At 43.6% G+C, this 16,253-nt stretch overlaps 1 protein-coding gene across 5 annotated transcripts in view; it reads left to right on the top strand.

The window, feature by feature from the left end:
- Positions 1–16,253, top strand: part of LOC139751036 (fibroblast growth factor receptor 4-like) — a 341,174-nt gene that overhangs the window by 201,095 nt on the left and 123,826 nt on the right. The gene's annotated exons all lie outside the window — the stretch shown is intronic.

Below are 16,253 nucleotides of genomic sequence, written 5' to 3'. Positions count from 1 at the left end.
ATATGAACGCTCGTAGTGTCGTCCCCCCAATCATCCAATCACCATATGAACGCTCATAGTGTCGTCCCCCTAATCATCCAGTCACCATATGAACGCTCGTAGTGTCGTCCCCAAATCATCCAATCACCATATGAACGCTCGTAGTGTGGTCCCCCCAATCATCCAATCACCCTATGAACGCTCGTAGTGTCGTCCCCCCAAATCATCCAATCACCTTATGAACGCTCGTAGTGTCGTCCCCCTAATCATCCAATCACCCTATGAGCGCTCGTAGTGTCTTCCCCCTAATCATCCAATCACCCTATGAACGCTCGTAGTGTCTTCCCCCTAATCATCCAATCACCATATGAGCGCTCGTAGTGTCTTCCCCCCAATCATCCAATCACCATATGAACGCTCGTAGTGTCGTCCCCCCAAATCATCCAATCACCCATATGAGCGCTCGTAGTGTCTTCCCCCCAAATCATCCAATCACACATATGAACGCTCGTAGTGTCGTCCCCCAAATCACCTAATCATCCTATGAGCGCTCGTAGTGTCGTCCCCCAAATCACCTAATCATCCTATGAGCGCTCGTAGTGTCGTCCCCCCAATCATCCAATCACCATATGAGCGCTCGTAGTCTCTTTCCCCAATCACCTAATCATCCTATGAACGCTCGTAGTGTCTACCCCCTAATCATCCAATCACCATATGAGCGCTCGTAGTGTCTTCCCCCCAATCATCCAATCACCCTATGAGCGCTCGTAGTGTCGTCCCTCCAATCATCCAATCACCCTATGAGCGCTCGTAGTGTCTTCCACCCAATCATCCTTTGAACACTCCCCCGTTTCCTTCGAGGTTTGTTTACCTCTGTCTTGCTCCCGGAGAGAGAGAGAGAGAGAGAGAGAGAGAGAGAGAGAGAGAGAGAGAGAGAGAGAGAGGAGATTTCACGACCCGGTGCCGCTAAATCCTCGACTGCCTCATCCCTGGCTTGACCTTGGGGGATTATTCTCATCAGATGGATGGATTTATCAACGTCTCCTGCCCGGGTTGTGGGCGGGCGGGGGATTTATACGGGTTGTGGGCGGGCGGGGGATTTATATGGGCGTGGGCGGGCGGGGGATTTATACGGGCGTGGGCGGGCGGGGGATTTATACGGGTTGTGGGCGGGCGGGGGATTTATACGGGCGTGGGCGGGCGGGGGATTTATACGGGCGTGGGCGGGCGGGGGGATTTATACGGGCGTGAGGATTTCATGCGTAGCGGGATTACCTGGTGTTTACCTCGAAGGGTTAAGTTGTTATTAGAGATAACTGGTGTAAGTTGTTACTGGTGAAGATAACGTGTAGTAGGTGTTGTTACTGGTGAAGATAACGTGTAGTAGGTGTTGTTACTGGTGAAGATAACTTGATGGTGTTGTTACTGGTGAAGATAACTTGTAGGTGTTGTTACTGGTGAAGATAACTTGTAGATGTTGTTACTGGTGAAGGTAACTTGTAGAAGGTGTTGTTACTGGTGAAGATAACTTGTAGATGTTGTTACTGGTGAAGGTAACTTGTAGAAGGTGTTGTTACTGGTGAAGATAACTTGTAGGTGTTGTTACTGGTGAAGATAACTTGTAGACAGTGTTGTTACTGGTGAAGATAACCTGTAGTAGGTGTTGTTACTGGTGAAGTTAACATGTAGAAGGTGTTGTTACTGGTGAAGATAACTTGTAGGTGTTGTTACTGGTGAAGATAACGTGTAGAAGGTGTTGTTACTGGTGAAGATAACTTGTAGGTGTTGTTACTGGTGAAGTTAACATGTAGATGGTGTTGTTACTGGTGAAGATAACTTGAAGGTGTTGTTACTGGTGAAGATAACTTGATGGTGTTGTTACTGGTGGAGATAACGTGTAGAAGGTGTTGTTACTGGTGAAGATAACTTGTAGACAGTGTTGATACTGGTGAAGATAACTTGTAGGTGTTGTTACTGTTGAAGTTAACATGTAGTAGAAGGTGTTGTTATTGAAGGTAACTTGTAGAAGGTGTTGTTACTGGTGAAGATAACTTGTAGGTGTTGTTACTGTTGAAGTTAACATGTAGTAGAAGGTGTTGTTATTGAAGATAACTTGTAGAAGGTTTTGTTACCGGTGAAGATAACTGGTGTAAGTTGTTACTGGTGAAAATAACGTGTAGTAGGTGTTGTTACTGGTGAAGATAACGTGTAGAAGGTGTTGTTACTGGTGAAGATAACTTGTAGACAGTGTTGTTACTGGTGAAGATAACTTGTAGACAGTGTTGTTACTGGTGAAGATAACTTGTAGGTGTTGTTACTGGTGAAGATAACTTGTAGACAGTGTTGTTACTGGTGAAGATAACTTGTAGAAGGTGTTGTTACTGGTGAAGTTAACATGTAGATGGTGTTGTTACTGGTGAAGATAACTTGTAGGTGTTGTTACTCGTGAAGATAACTTGTAGGTGTTGTTACTGGTGAAGATAACTTGTAGACAGTGTTGTTACTGGTGAAGTTAACATGTAGATGGTGTTGTTACTGGTGAAGATAACTTGTAGGTGTTGTTACTGTTGAAGTTAACATGTAGTAGAAGGTGTTGTTATTGAAGATAACTTGTAGAAGGTGTTGTTACCGGTGAAGATAACTTGTAGCAGGTGTTACTGGTGAAGATAACTTGTAGACAGTGTTGTTACTGGTGAAGATAACTTGTAGAAGGTGTTGTTACTGGTGAAGATAACTTGTAGGTGTTGTTACTGGTGAAGATAACTTGTAGAGGGTGTTGTTACTGGTGAAGATAACTTGTAGAAGGTGTTGTTACTGGTGAAGATAACTTGTAGGTGTTGTTACTGGTGAAGATAACTTGTAGATGGTGTTGTTACTGGTGAAGATAACTTGTAGATGATGATGTTACTGGTGAAGATAACTTGTAGATGATGTTGTTACTGGTGAAGATAACTTGTGGAAGTTTTTGCGACTGGTGAAGTGAACTTGTGGAAGTTTTTGCGACTGGTGAAGTGAACTTGAAGTTGTTACTGGGTCAGTAAACATATAATAATTGTCACTAGGGAATGTAACTGGTGGAAATTATCACTGGTGAAAGTTATTGTACTGAAGACATCGACTTATGGAAATTGTAATTGAAGATAAGATGTGGAAGTTCTTGTGGTTGGTATCGATGAAGATAAGTTGTAGAAGTTCTTGTGGTTGTTATTGATGAAAATAAGTTGTAGAAGTTCTTGTGGTTGTTATTGATGAAGATAAGTTGTAGAAGTTCCTGTGGTTGTTATTGATGAAGATAAGTTGTAGAAGTTCTTGTGGTTGTTATTGATGAAGATAAGTTGTAGAAGTTCTTGTGGTTGTTATTGATGAAGATAAGTTGTAGAAGTTCTTGTGGTTGTTATTGATGAAGATAAGTTGTAGAAGTTCTTGTGGTTGTTATTGATGAAGATAAGTTGTAGGAGTTCTTGTGGTTGTTATTGATGAAGATAAGTTGTAGAAGTTCTTGTGGTTGTTATTGATGAAGATAAGTTGTAGAAGTTCTTGTGGTTGTTATTGATGAAGATAAGTTGTAGAAGTTCTTGTGGTTGTTATTGATGAAGATAAGTTGTAGGAGTTCTTGTGGTTGTTATTGATGAAGATAAGTTGTAGAAGTTCTTGTGGTTGTTATTGATGAAGATAAGTTGTAGAAGTTCTTTTGGATGGGGAGGAAGATAACTTGAAGTTGTTGTTGTTGCTATGTGTTCCGAAGGTAGACAGCTTAGCGTAAGTTGCTGCAGGTTAGGATAACTTTGTCACTGAACCACCGCCACCGCTCGCTAAACCTCCCAGGGCCGGCTGTCACCACCCTGGTCGGTGATATACGCCCCACGTTCCCCTTTCCTAGGCGTCCACCTACCTCCCGTCTGAGAGAGAGAGAGAGAGAGAGAGAGAGAGAGAGAGAGAGAGAGAGAGAGAGAGAGACGTCCCCCTCCCCTCCTTCCCTCCTCTCCTCCTCTTATATTTTGACCTCCTCGTCAGTAAGGGTGCGTGCTGGTCACCGGGTCATTCTCGTCAGTGTGAGTGAGCACCATCAGGTCAGTCCATATTTCTGGGGGGGGGGGGAAACAACGTAATCTTGAACCCTCACCTTGACATGACCCTATTAGCAAGTTACAAGGTCGATATATATATATATATATATATATATATATATATTTTTTTTTTTTTTTTTTTTTTATACTTTGTCGCTGTCTCCCGCGTTTGCGAGGTAGCGCAAGGAAACAGACGAAAGAAATGGCCCAACCCTCCCCATACACATGTACATACACACGTCCACACACGCAAATATACATACCTACACAGCTTTCCATGGTTTACCCCGGACGCTTCACATGCCTTGATTCAATCCACTGACAGCACGTCAACCCCTGTATACCACATCGCTCCAATTCACTCTATTCCTTGCCCTCCTTTCACCCTCCTGCATGTTCAGGCCCCGATCACACAAAATCCTTTTCACTCCATCTTTCCACCTCCAATTTGGTCTCCCTCTTCTCCTCGTTCCCTCCACCTCCGACACATATATCCTCTTGGTCAATCTTTCCTCACTCATTCTCTCCATGTGCCCAAACCATTTCAAAACACCCTCTTCTGCTCTCTCAACCACGCTCTTTTTATTTCCACACATCTCTCTTACCCTTACGTTACTCACTCGATCAAACCACCTCACACCACACATTGTCCTCAAACATCTCATTTCCAGCACATCCATCCTCCTGCGCACAACTCTATCCATAGCCCACGCCTCGCAACCATACAACATTGTTGGAACCACTATTCCTTCAAACATACCCATTTTTGCTTTCCGAGATAATGTTCTCGACTTCCACACATTCTTCAAGGCTCCCAGAATTTTCGCCCCCTCCCCCACCCTATGATCCACTTCCGCTTCCATGGTTCCATCCGCTGCCAGATCCACTCCCAGATATCTAAAACACTTCACTTCCTCCAGTTTTTCTCCATTCAAACTCACCTCCCAATTGACTTGACCCTCAACCCTACTGTACCTAATAACCTTGCTCTTATTCACATTTACTCTTAACTTTCTTCTTCCACACACTTTACCAAACTCAGTCACCAGCTTCTGCAGTTTCTCACATGAATCAGCCACCAGCGCTGTATCATCAGCGAACAACAACTGACTCACTTCCCAAGCTCTCTCATCCCCAACAGACTATATATATATATATATATATATATATATATATATATATATATATATATATATATATATATATTTTAAACTATTCTCCATTTCCCGCGTTAGCGAGGTAGCGTTAAGAACAGAGGACTGGGCCTTTTTTGGAATATCCTCACCTGGCCCCCTCTGTTCCTTCTTTTGGAAAATTAAAAAAAAACGAGAGGGGAGGATTTCCAGCCCCCCGCTCCCTCCCGCCTTCTACGACACGCAGGGAATACGTGGGAAGTATTCTTAATCCCCTATCCCCAGGGATAATATATATATATATATATATATATATATATATATATATATATATATATATATATATCTATATACTGTATATATATTATCCCTAGGGATAGGAGAGAAAAAATACTTCCCACGTATTCCCTGCGTGTCGTAGAAGGCGACTAAAAGGGGAGGGAGCGTAGGGCTGGAAATCCTACCCTCTCGTTTTTGACTTTTCCAAAAAAGAATAGACAAAAAAAAAGGGGGGGGGGGGCGCAAGTAAGGATATTCCCTCTTAGGCCCAGTCCTCTGTCCTTAACGCTACCTCGCTAAACGCGGGAGATGGCGAATCTCGAGCGCCCACACACACACACGCTCACTGTTTTCAGAAGACTGTGGATGTTGCCCAGAGTGTGTCTGTCTGGTCGAGGAGAATCGCACACCTCGTGCATGTAACCCACGCCGTTGCCCCTGAGGGCGGAGGCGCGGCTTGCGGTCTCTGGCGTATTCCAGGTATCTGGAGGGTACACAACAGGATGTGCCCGTGGCCCACGGCTGCTCGCTGGACCCACCCGGCCTGGCCAGGGCGGCTCGACCAAGCAAGACTCTCGTACCCGGCTATTAAGTGATTATTATTAGTGCAGGTCTTCATGCTTGACCTGTCCAGAATATATTTCTCCTGCGTAATTTACAAACCTGTAGTTATGATTTCCCAGCGTTGCATATATATATATATATATATATATATATATATATATATATATATATATATATATATATATATATATATTCCTTTTTTTCCCTGTAGACATCATTCTTGAGAAATAAATGGGGATATAATGTGTTATGAGAGAGAGAGAGAGAGAGAGAGAGAGAGTCTGGGGGTAAGAATTGAATTCATATGTATTTTGTACAAGTTCGCGCCCGCGTGTGTGTGTGTGTGTGTGTGTGTGTGTGTATCACCTCACGAAATTGGTCGCACAGACCAGATGGTTAGTGAGTATCATTCCCCCGTGCACATGTCACTCAGGTCAGAGTCGTGTTATTTTGGGGGAGAAAAAAAAAAAGATATAATTTTGATTGATGTCTTGTGCCAACACCATCTTGGAAACTGGAACTCATAATGAGGAATATATCATTGATTATTTTGATATATATATATATATATATATATATATATATATATATATATATATATATATATATATATTCATTAAAGAGGTGAGAATATATGAAATGAAGAGGAAAGAATATACAGAAGTAATTTTGATAATAATGGTACCAAGAGATAAATTTTTACAAGATTTCACGTCAGGTATTTTTCCTCGTGTGTGTGTGTGTGTGTGTGTGTGTGTGTGTGTGTGTGTGTGTGTGTGAAGGGGTTCATAATGACTAGTGTGGTTTGGTGTGGGAGGAGGAGGAGGAGGAGACGAGGCGCGCGTAGGCTCACCCACCACCAGCAGGAACCCGTGTTGGGTGGCGCTTCCGTCATCCCCCCAGTTCAAACTGGGGGAAAGGAATGGTTGGATGCTTTTATATATGACTGTCTGGGGATAGGGGAAGAAAGAATACTTCCCACGTATTCCTTGCGTGTCGTAGAAGGCGACTAAAAGGGAAGGGAGCCGGGGGGCTGGAAATCCTCCCTCTCTTTTTTTTTTTTGAATTTTCCAATAGAAGGAACAGAGAAGGGGGGCATGTGAGGATATTCTCTCAAAGGCCCAGTCCTCTTTTTTTAACGGTACCTCGCTAACGCAGGAAGTGGCGAATAGTATGAAAGATATATATATATATATATATATATATATATATATATATATATATATATATATATATATATATATATATATATTGCATTTATGCAGCCCTCCGGCTGAAAGACATAGTTGTGGTATTACAGGTAACACAGAAATGAACGTTCATTATAGTTAACTTAGTTCACCAGTCCTACCAGAGCTTAAGATTAAACTGAGCTGGATATGTCCACACTCTGGATACACACATGGGCGAGGTCCATCAAGATAGCCAGGGTGGGATGTAGTCCAGGGTTGTTTACAGAGTAAATAGTAGGGTTTACGCATTTATGAACTCGGGCTGAGATTACGTCGTGGACCTAACCACACGGCTTGGCTAACAGGAAGCTGAGCTGTTCTCTTGCATAGCCATGCACTTGTTTCTCGTATTGTCTTAACTGTCTTGACACTAGTAGGTATAAGACTCTTGTGGTGTCTTGTGTGTGTGTGTGTACGAGCCGTGAGTGGAACAAGTCAGTAGTGGTGAGGAAGAGTGGGTCGTGGTGGTGGAGGGGCGTCGAAGGGTGAGGAGGTCTGGGTGACGGGAGTGTGTCGAGGGGTGAGGAGGTCTGGGTGACGGGAGTGTGTGTGTGTGTGTCAGTAGTAGCTGACTGAGAAATTGCCATGGTCGGTCTGCCAGCTACGAGACGAGACAATCCCCGTCGTCCCAGCTCGATGGCGTTGTTTATGTTGATGACGAAGAGATATGTGGTCGACCAAGTCGAAAGCCAAGCCAGGACCGTTTCTCAGTGCTTTGTGTAGCCCATGGCTGCGCTACATCCAGCAGCAGGGAGGTGTGGACTCCTTCGTAGCTAGAGGTTCGACGTGTGTACTCCCAACGATGTATATCAACTGACTGTTATATTTCTCTCTTGTCTTCCCTGATGATGTGATTATTACACAAAAGTGCACTTGGGAACTTATCGTGTTTCATTTTCCCCGTGTACTCGTAGGAATATATATATATATATATATATATATATATATATATATATATATATATATATATATATATATATATATATATACACATATCCCATTTTAGAAAGTTAATACAAGGAGGGGAGGATTTCTGGCCCCTACCTCGCAAACGCGGGAGACAGCGACAAAGTATAATAAAAAAAAAAAAAATATATATACATACATACATACATATATATATATATATATATATATATATATATATATATATATATATATATATATATATATATATGTGTGTGTGTGTGTGTGTGTGTGTGTTTAATGAAAGAGTTAATGTCATAGTGTTGAGATGATGGTATGACAGACTTACTACACATGACAGGAGACGGATGGACGTGTCAGATAAGAATGCCTTGACATGACAGAAGCTGTATATCCATGTCATACTAAGCTGTATATTCATGCCATATTTAGCTGTATATCCATGTCATACTAAGCTGTATATTCATTCCGTATTAAGTTGTATATTCATGCCATATTTAGTTGTATATCCATGTCATACTAAGTGGTATATTCATGCCATACTAAGCTGTATATTCAAGCCATATTTAGCTGTATATCCATGTCATACTAAGCTGTATATCCATGCCATACTAAGCTGTATATCCATGTCATACTAAGCTGTATATTCAAGCCATATTTAGCTGTATATCCATGTCATACTAAGCTGTATATCCATGTCATACTAAGCTGTATATCCATGCCATACTAAGCTGTATATCCATGTCATACTAAGCTGTATATCCGTGCCATACTAAGCTGTATATCCATGTCATACTAAGCTGTATATTCAAGCCATATTTAGCTGTATATCCATGTCATACTAAGCTGTATATCCGTGCCATACTAAGCTGTATATCCATGTCATACTAAGCTGTATATTCATGCCATATTTAGCTGTATATCCATGTCATACTAAGCCGTATATTCATGCTATACTAAGCTGTATATCCATGTCATACTAAGCCGTATATTCATGCTATACTAAGCTGTATATCCATGCCATACTAAGCTGTATATTCATGTCATACTAAGCTGTATATTCATGCCATACTAAGCTGTCATACGAACAGTGTTGCTCTTCTGTTAAGCTGTCATTATGTCAGGACTGTGTTCCACTGTCAAGACTCTGTCATATTAACTAGACATTAACGACCAGTCATTTGACTGCCTTGACCCATTCCTGTCAATAGTCAAGCGCTTGTCAAAGAAAATGGGAAAATGGTCGTAAAGTCGTAACCCAGTGGTGTAGTATGGTAGTAACAAGGCGAATCGCTACGCTCATATTTTTTTTTTTTCAATACTGTAGACTGCGGTTAGTTTTAGGGCGTTGTAACGTATGTAACAGGGTAGTTGAGAAGGACATTCGTGTGACACACTCACTCTCACGTCTACGATGTTGGTGAGTTGTAACAGCAGTAACAGCCTGCAGTGAGGTAGTGGTAACAACGTGTGACGAGGTAGTAGTAAGTACGTGTAACGAAGTGGTAGTAACAACGTGTAAATAGGCAGTAGCAACATTAGTAACAACCTGAAATGAGGTAGAAGTAACAAGTCACATGTAACGAGGTAGCAGTAACAGTAGCAATAACATGTAACGAGGCAGTAGTAGCAGTAGTAACAACATGTAATGAGGCAGTAGTAACAAGTTACAACATGTAACGAGGCAGTAGTAACAGTAGTAACAACATGTAACGAGGCAGTAGTAACAAGTCACAACATGTAACGAGGCAGTAATAACAGTAGTAACGAGGCAGTAGTAACAAGAGTCACATGGTATGAGAGAGGAGTAAGACTGTGTGTGTGTGTGTGTGTGTGTGTGGCTATAGCCTGGGGGTTGGGTGAACCGTTGCCTGGGAGTGACGTCAACTTGTGTTGTGGTTCAGCTCCCATGGTCACGTCTCTCCCAGGCTCGCCCCCTCCTCCCCCGTCGTGTCCTCTGCTTGGGTCTGCCCATCTGACCGTGTCCACTAACCACCCCCCCCCCACCCCCCTCTCTACCTGCGCGTAAGGCTCTGCGCGTAAGGTTTTCTGGTCCATTGTGTACGTTACAGATACATACACACGGCGCGTTCCCTCGCCAAATAGTGAAGTCGAGTTCCGCGCGTTGCGCGCGTCAGCGATGCGATGTTGCATGCGGTGTTGCGCGGTCGGAACTTCATCCTTGCGCCCCCGTCTCCTTATTACCAACACAAACGTCTCTTACACATCTCCACCACCACCACCACCTGTTTTTGGTGAACTTCCACCCACTCATTCCCATTCCCACCACCACCCACTACCTCACCCACTCACCCACCCACCCACGCCGTTTAAAATTCTAATCCGTTATACCGTTTTATTTTTTATTTCCCCCACGTATGTACTGTGGTATTATCTTACGTCTGGTCGCATTAGAATTGTACGTTAGATGTTCCCTCCGTCGGTCAGTTCTTGAAATTGGGTGGTGTTTTGTGTGAGATGATCATAGCGGCGAGACCTCTCGGTAGTATGATACAATGGAGTTCGATTCGTAATATGTGTGTGTGATATGTACATCAGATGAATGTATGATACAATGGAGTTCGATTCGTAGTGTGTGATATATATATATATATATATATATATATATATATATATATATATATATATATATATATATATATATTATTTATTTATTTTGCTTTGTCGCTGTCTCCCGCGTTTGCGAGGTAGCGCAAGGAAACAGACGAAAGAAATGGCCCCACCCACCCCCATACACATGTATATACATACACGTCCACACACGCAAATATACATATATATATATATATATATATATATATATATATATATATATATATATATATATATATATATATATTAGATCCGAGTGTCTGTCTGTGGTCTTCGTTAATGAGAATGAAGAGAAAGAGAGAAAGAAGTCGGGGAAAAAAAAGGTTTTCATCTGCCGGATTGTTAATTCATTGCAGGTTTGACTGATTTCTATGCCCTCGGGGAGGGAGCTGGGAGGTTGTGGTGTGTGCATAGATTGGTACCTGGTGGCCGCCGCCAGAGGGCTCTGTCCTGCCCTGCCACCAGCACCAGCAGCTGTTGGGAAGACCACGACACCATCACCTTCCCTATATATATGTATATATATATATATATATATATATATATATATATATATATATATATATATATATATATAGGGAAGACGAAAGAATGGCCCAACCCACCCACATACATATGTATATACATACACGTCCACACACGTACATATACACACCTATACATCGCAACGTATTCATATATATACACACACAGACATATACAAATATACACATGTACGTAATTCATATATATATATATATTCCTCCGCTTTGTACCAGACCGAGCAACGTACACCGGATATATGATAGATATACACAACTGCAGCAGCATCAAACAGCTTGGTCATCCAGGTTGTCAAGAAGGAGTCTTGGGGAGGGGAGTGTATTCATGGGGTTCAGACGACCACTATATAAACCATCCTGTACATGAATACGGTCATGAAGTGCCGGTAGGGAGGTGGGGGGGGGGGGTGTTACTTTACACCATATTACAGAGAAGGGGATCCCCTCTCTCTCTCTCTCTCTCTCTCTCTCTCTCTCTCTCTCTCTCTCTCTCTCTCTCTCTCTCTCTCTCTCTCTCATGTTACCAGAGCCAGACACTGTGTGGCCTTTGTGTGTGTGTGTTTGTGTGTGTGTGTGTTCTCTCTCTCTCTCTCTCATGCCACCAGAGCCAGACACGGTGTGGTTTTGTGTGTGCTCTCTCTCTCTCTCTCTCTCTCTCTCTCTCTCTCTCTCTCTCTCTCTCTCTCTCTCTCTCTCTCATGGAACACTGCGTTTTATCATATATTTTTTTTCTGTGCAGCACGTCTGAATCATGTATACACACACGTTGAACACGACGTCAGCCCAGACCACGTCGTCCACCCCCCCCTCGTCGTAAGGCATGATGGTGTTGTGCTGCGTTGGTTTTCAAAGCACCGTGGAGGTCGGTCCACCTCGTACGTCTAGCTAGCTACTTGCTGAGCCCGGGGTAACTGCGTTCATTGTGAGAGGTCATAATGTTCAAATGTGGTAATTAAAGATTTCACAAGGTGTGTGGGGGCGGGCGGGCGCTGGCTGGAGGTAGCAGGGTAACATATCTTTGACTATGTGTGTGTGTGTGTGTGTGTGTGTGTGAAGGTGAAATTGCAGTCCAGTTGTTCATCTGATTTTATTCAACATGTCGTTTTTCTATACATGTTGAATATGATCATGTGAAGTACTGAATTGTGATTTCACCTTCACAACCATCATCACGGACTAGAGTGATATATATATATATATATATATATATATATATATATATATATATATATATATATATATATATATATATACCATCCCTGGGGATAGGGGAGAAAGAATACTTCCCACGTATTCCCTGCGTGTCGTAGAAGGCGACTAAAAGGGGAGGGAGCGGGGGGCTGGAAATCCTCCCATCTCGTTTTTTTTTTTTTTTTTTTTTAATTTTCCAAAAGAAGGAACAGAGAAGGGGGCCAGGTGAGGATATTCCCTCAAAGGCCCAGTCCTCTGTTCTTGACGCTACCTCGCTAATGCGGGAAATGGCGAAAAGTTTGAAAGAAAGAAAATATATATATATATATATATATATATATATATATTTCCTTGCGCTACCTCGCAAACGCGGGAGACAGCGACAAAGTATAAAAAAAAAAAAAAAAAAAGAAAAAATATATATATATATATATATATATATATATATATATATATATATATATATATATATATATATATATAATATTGGATACTATTTAACTGACCCACCAGATCAGTATCAGCCAGGGAGATAACATTCATGTTCATGTAAGCCCTGCAGGTTGTGTTATCGCAATATTATCAAGGTTGTATACAGGCAAACAGATGAATCACAAACAAAAAAAAAAAAGGTGTTCATTTGACTAATGAGGCGCTAATAATATTAATCTTGGACACGAAATCTCTATGAGGAACAGACTTGTAATATATTATTCCGCTCCAAGTCTACGAGTAATATTAATCGCTCCTCTACGATTAATATTAATCGCTCCTCCTTCATCAGATGAACAGTTTGCAGGTTTTTTTTCCAGTTTCAGTCATCCGTTTGGCTATGTATCCTTACCGCACCAATGTGATGTGACTTCCTCATATCTCTCGCTATCGCAAACAGCCTAGTTCCCTAGGGTTCCCAGTGGTAAGGTGCTGTTGGTTGAATGTCTATGTTATAAAGTTTTGCCTTCGTTGTGTATAGGGTGTACGTTAAGTCCTGTTTTCTGTAAGAACGTACTTGTGTGTCATCGTATTTCTCACGTGACACGGCATTGCTCGTGTTGTTGTTGTTGTTGTTGTTGTTGTTGTTGTTGTTTTTGTTGTTGGTTCAGACGATGTCCTTGGGTCGGTCATTTGCACTCGCGTCTTGCGCGGGACATCGCGACGAATATGAGAATCAGGTGGGGGGCGACCTCGCCTGAGAGAGGGGGAGGGGCATTCTCTCTCTCTCTCTCTCTCTCTCTCTCTCTCTCTCTCTCTCTCTCTCTCTCTCTCTCTCTCTCTCTCTCTCAAGAAGCCTAGGTGAACAGCCGGGGCCTCTCGCACTTCCTGTGTCTCTCTGTGCTGCCCTTCCTACCTGGTGATGGTGTTGTGTTCTTTCCTTCCCTCCTTCCTTTCCCCCCGTATAGCATCTTGCTCTCCCCCCATCCGATTTTTTCCCAGGTCCACCGAATTTCTTACCCTTCCCACCGTCTTCTCCACCACCTACATCCCTTCATGCTTCCCATTATGCCACAACTTAACCCAACGCTTCTCTCTTCCTCTAGACTCTCTCCTTTTACACACACACACACACACATACACACACACAACGGTCAGTCCACACCCCCGCCCCTCACCACCGCCGCTACCTACAACCACATCAACAACCGACTTCCCTCCTCCTCCTCCTCTCCCTCAACCTTACAACTGCCGCCCGACCTTACAACCACCTCGACGCGATCGGCCTTAACAACCCTCTTCTTGACCGCCCGGGAGCAGCTCCCACTCGACCTTACAACCCACCCACTTCCCTCTTACAACCACCGCCGCCCCATTCACCCTCCTCCACCCAGGACCCTCTGTCGGACCACCCTGGTCCCTCCCTGCTGGGTGGGCCCTACCGCTGCCTGCCTGCCCGACCGCCCGCCTAAGAAGGTTCTCAGCGTGTGGCTAAATTTGTTGAGGGCGTAGCAGCGGTGGCGACCTGATGTACAGCATCAGGATGTGGTCAGTGCCTGGGTGGTGCTGGCCCGCCCACCGTCGTACACACACACACACACTACTGTGTGCCTTGCTACACCTGCCGCCTCATTACTGTTACTGCTCCTCATCTCCCTCCTACTGCTCCTCCTCCTCCTCCTACTGCTCCTCCTCTTCCTCCTCCTCCTCCTCCTCCTCCTGATGCCGTTACTGCTCCTGTTGCTGGTGTTACTGCTGCTGCTGCTGCTGCTCCTGTTACCGATGCTGTTACTACTGCTGCTGCTCCTGTTACTAATGCCGTTACTGCTGCTGCTCCTGTTACCGATGCTGTTACCACTGCTGCTGCTCCTGTTACTAATGCCGTTACTACTGCTGCTGCTCCTGCTGCTGATGATGTTGATGTTACTGCTGCTGCTACTGAGTGTGTTACCACTGCTTCTCTCTGTTACTGATATTGTTGTGCTAGTATTCATGCTGCTGCTGCTGCTGTTACCACTGCTTCTTATGGTGTTACTACTGCTGCTGCTGTTACCACTGCTTCTTATGGTGTTACTACTGCTGCTGCTGTTACCACTACTTCTAATGGTGTTACTACTGCTGCTGCTGTTACCACTGCTTCTAATGGTGTTACTACTACTGCTGCTGTTACCACTGCTTCTAATGGTGTTACTACTACTGCTGCTGTTACCACTGCTTCTAATGGTGTTACTACTGCTGCTGCTGTTACCACTGCCTCTAATGGTGTTACTACTGCTGCTGCTGTTACCACTGCTTCTAATGGTGTTACTACTACTGCTGCTGCTGTTACTACTGCTTCTGATGGTGTTACTACTGCTGCTTTTTGATAGCGGTGATCGTCTTTATGCTGATGTTTTTGTTGGCACAGCAACTCCCTCAGTCACGAAAACGTCTGTGAGCATTACGAGTGGCTGATGCAATCCTACTGCTGTGTCACGTCACGCCCCCTGTGTCACACAAGGTCTGCGCTGCACTCATGATACATTGATTTGATTTGTGCCAGTGTCCCCCCGGCAGATTTAAGAGCTTCCCTCGATAAGGTCTTCACACCCTCACAACCGAAGGGGCTGGTCCCAAGCTCTTGGACTTGGTCGTTGGTTGACTAAGCTGTTGGAAGCCTTAGCAGCCCTTCAGGCCCACATAACCCCCCACAGCCTGGCTGGTCTGGTGCACTTTGTAGGTACTTGTCCAACGCGCTCGTGAACTTCTCTACCGTCCATCTGTAAACGGTTGTGTTGATGGTAGATGGCAAGGTATTGAAGAGTCTTGGGCGAATGATGCTCAAGGGGTGTTGTCTCTTTTCGTGCAAATCGCACCTTTGGATTTCGGTGGTAGTATTCGTGCCAAGTCTTCCATGCCTGTCGTGCCAGTAGGACGTTATTTCCGTATGTAAGTTGGGGACAATACCTTCTAGGATAATACTACTGCTGTAGGTGCTACTACCATGACTACAGCAGCAACTACAACAGTGACTGTTGTCTTTGCTGATGGATCCACTTGGCTCAGAGGTTCTGTCAGATTCGTCGCAGCCGCGAAGTCATAAACCTCTTGGTCCAGCCGCGCAGCTTCAGCACGTATCCTGTTTTGAGGGCAACGGAGAGCAAATCACAAATAATGATAATTCACAATTACGGAAATAAGTGATATGATTAATCATTATAGTTATAGACTAAATTGGAGATGGAGTGATTGAGTGATCGGGGCATGAAACATGCAGGAGGGTGAATGCCGTGCACGGGATGGAGTGAATTGGAA

Source organism: Panulirus ornatus, chromosome 1 (genome assembly GCF_036320965.1).
Source record: "Panulirus ornatus isolate Po-2019 chromosome 1, ASM3632096v1, whole genome shotgun sequence".
NCBI classification, from domain to species: Eukaryota; Metazoa; Arthropoda; class Malacostraca; order Decapoda; family Palinuridae; genus Panulirus; species Panulirus ornatus.
Note: the sequence above shows the minus strand (reverse complement) of the source record. Positions and strands in the feature narration are given on the sequence as shown.